Genomic DNA, 4,079 nt, shown 5'->3' with positions numbered 1-4,079 from the left:
GTCCAGCCTGCTGCGGACAGACAGCATTCAGAGGTTAGGACCTTTAGTCTCAGTCCAGCCTGCTGCGGACAGACAGCATTCAGAGGTTAGGACCTTTAGTCTCAGTCCAGCCTGCTGCGGACAGACAGCATTCAGAGGTTAGGACCTTTAGTCTCAGTCCAGCCAGTCGGACAAAAAGAGGTTAGGACCTTTAAACGGACACACATACTGACCTTTAGACAGAACATACAAAAACACTTCAAACACACTAGATACATACCAGAACATACAAGAACACTTCAGAACACACCAGAACATACCAGAACACACCAGAACACACAGAACACCAGAACACACCAGAACATACCAGAACACACCAGAACATAGGTAAAACATAAAACATTCAGTGACCAACTCCCGGAACCCAAGACAGAATCTCCTGTGTGCATGGTTAAACACACAGAACACACATACACAGAACACAACGGCGCACACACACACAGAACACACCAGAACACACACCAGAACACACACAGAACACACCACACACACACACAGAACATACCAGAACACACCACAACACACACAGAACACACACAGAACACACTAGAACACACAGAACATGACAGAACACACCAGTACATACAGAACATACCAAGAACACACAGAACATACACAGAACACACACAGAACACACACAGAACACACAGAACACACACAGAACACACCAGAACATAGGTAAACAGATAACATACATTCAGTGACCAACACACACGGTTCCACAACACAGGAACACACAGGCACAGGTTACACACACACAACGGCACACACACACACACACAACGACACACACACACACACAACGGCACACACACACACACAACACACACACAACACACACACACACACACACAACGGCCCACACACACACAACGACACACACCTGCAACCGTGGCTTCTAACCAGCTCTGATAAATGACCAGTGGTGATGGACCAACGCTTGTCTGAACATCCTTTCAATATACTGTCCACCTGGTCTGAATACTGGTTAATGGTCAGGTACATCCTTTCAATATACTGTCCACCTGGTCTGAATACTGGTTAATGGTCAGGTACATCATGTCAATATACTGTCCACCTGGTCTGAATACTGGTTAATGGTCAGGTACATCATGTCAATATACTGTCCACCTGGTCTGAATACTGGTTAATGGTCAGGTACATCATGTCAATATACTGTCCACCTGGTCTGAATACTGGTTAATGGTCAGGTACATCATGTCAATATACTGTCCACCTGGTCTGAATACTGGTTAATGGTCAGGTACATCATGTCAATATACTGTCCACCTGGTCTGAATACTGGTTAATGGTCAGGTACATCATGTCAATATACTGTCCACCTGGTCTGAATACTGGTTAATGGTCAGGTACATCATGTCAATATACTGTCCACCTGGTCTGAATACTGGTTAATGGTCAGGTACATCATGTCAATATACTGTCCACCTGGTCTGAATACTGGTTAATGGTCAGGCACATCATGTCAATATACTGTCCACCTGGTCTGAATACTGGTTAATGGTCAGGTACATCATGTCAATATACTGTCCACCTGGTCTGAATACTGGTTAATGGTCAGGTACATCATGTCAATATACTGTCCACCTGGTCTGAATACTGGTTAATGGTCAGGTACATCATGTCAATATACTGTCCACCTGGTCTGAATACTGGTTAATGGTCAGGTACATCATGTCAATATACTGTCCACCTGGTCTGAATACTGGTTAATGGTCAGGTACATCATGTCAATATACTGTCCACCTGGTCTGAATACTGGTTAATGGTCAGGTACATCATGTCAATATACTGTCCACCTGGTCTGAATACTGGTTAATGGTCAGGTACATCATGTCAATATACTGTCCACCTGGTCTGAATACTGGTTAATGGTCAGGTACATCATGTCAATATACTGTCCACCTGGTCTGAATACTGGTTAATGGTCAGGTACATCATGTCAATATACTGTCCACCTGGTCTGAATACTGGTTAATGGTCAGGTACATCCTGTCAATATACTGTCCACCTGGTCTGAATACTGGTTAATGGTCAGGTACATCATGTCAATATACTGTCCACCTGGTCTGAATACTGGTTAATGGTCAGGTACATCATGTCAATATACTGTCCACCTGGTCTGAATACTGGTTAATGGTCAGGTACATCATGTCAATATACTGTCCACCTGGTCTGAATACTGGTTAATGGTCAGGTACATCATGTCAATATACTGTCCACCTGGTCTGAATACTGGTTAATGGTCAGGTACATCATGTCAATATACTGTCCACCTGGTCTGAATACTGGTTAATGGTCAGGTACATCATGTCAATATACTGTCCACCTGGTCTGAATACTGGTTAATGGTCAGGTACATCATGTCAATATACTGTCCACCTGGTCTGAATACTGGTTAATGGTCAGGTACATCATGTCAATATACTGTCCACCTGGTCTGAATACTGGTTAATGGTCAGGTACATCATGTCAATATACTGTCCACCTGGTCTGAATACTGGTTAATGGTCAGGTACATCATGTCAATATACTGTCCACCTGGTCTGAATACTGGTTAATGGTCAGGTACATCATGTCAATATACTGTCCACCTGGTCTGAATACTGGTTAATGGTCAGGTACATCATGTCAATATACTGTCCACCTGGTCTGAATACTGGTTAATGGTCAGGTACATCATGTCAATATACTGTCCACCTGGTCTGAATACTGGTTAATGGTCAGGTACATCATGTCAATATACTGTCCACCTGGTCTGAATACTGGTTAATGGTCAGGTACATCATGTCAATATACTGTCCACCTGGTCTGAATACTGGTTAATGGTCAGGTACATCATGTCAATATACTGTCCACCTGGTCTGAATACTGGTTAATGGTCAGGTACATCATGTCAATATACTGTCCACCTGGTCTGAATACTGGTTAATGGTCAGGTACATCATGTCAATATACTGTCCACCTGGTCTGAATACTGGTTAATGGTCAGGTACATCATGTCAATATACTGTCCACCTGGTCTGAATACTGGTTAATGGTCAGGTACATCATGTCAATATACTGTCCACCTGGTCTGAATACTGGTTAATGGTCAGGTACATCATGTCAATATACTGTCCACCTGGTCTGAATACTGGTTAATGGTCAGGTACATCATGTCAATATACTGTCCACCTGGTCTGAATACTGGTTAATGGTCAGGTACATCATGTCAATATACTGTCCACCTGGTCTGAATACTGGTTAATGGTCAGGTACATCATGTCAATATACTGTCCACCTGGTCTGAATACTGGTTAATGGTCAGGTACATCATGTCAATATACTGTCCACCTGGTCTGAATACTGGTTAATGGTCAGGTACATCATGTCAATATACTGTCCACCTGGTCTGAATACTGGTTAATGGTCAGGTACATCATGTCAATATACTGTCCACCTGGTCTGAATACTGGTTAATGGTCAGGTACATCATGTCAATATACTGTCCACCTGGTCTGAATACTGGTTAATGGTCAGGTACATCATGTCAATATACTGTCCACCTGGTCTGAATACTGGTTAATGGTCAGGTACATCATGTCAATATACTGTCCACCTGGTCTGAATACTGGTTAATGGTCAGGTACATCATGTCAATATACTGTCCACCTGGTCTGAATACTGGTTAATGGTCAGGTACATCATGTCAATATACTGTCCACCTGGTCTGAATACTGGTTAATGGTCAGGTACATCATGTCAATATACTGTCCACCTGGTCTGAATACTGGTTAATGGTCAGGTACATCATGTCAATATACTGTCCACCTGGTCTGAATACTGGTTAATGGTCAGGTACATCATGTCAATATACTGTCCACCTGGTCTGAATACTGGTTAATGGTCAGGTACATCATGTCAATATACTGTCCACCTGGTCTGAATACTGGTTAATGGTCAGGTACATCATGTCAATATACTGTCCACCTGGTCTGAATACTGGTTAATGGTCAGGTACATCATGTCAATATACT

This window comes from Oncorhynchus gorbuscha, unplaced genomic scaffold, assembly GCF_021184085.1.
Source record: "Oncorhynchus gorbuscha isolate QuinsamMale2020 ecotype Even-year unplaced genomic scaffold, OgorEven_v1.0 Un_scaffold_823, whole genome shotgun sequence".
Lineage (NCBI taxonomy): Eukaryota > Metazoa > Chordata > Actinopteri > Salmoniformes > Salmonidae > Oncorhynchus > Oncorhynchus gorbuscha.
This window is presented reverse-complemented; position numbering follows the sequence as displayed.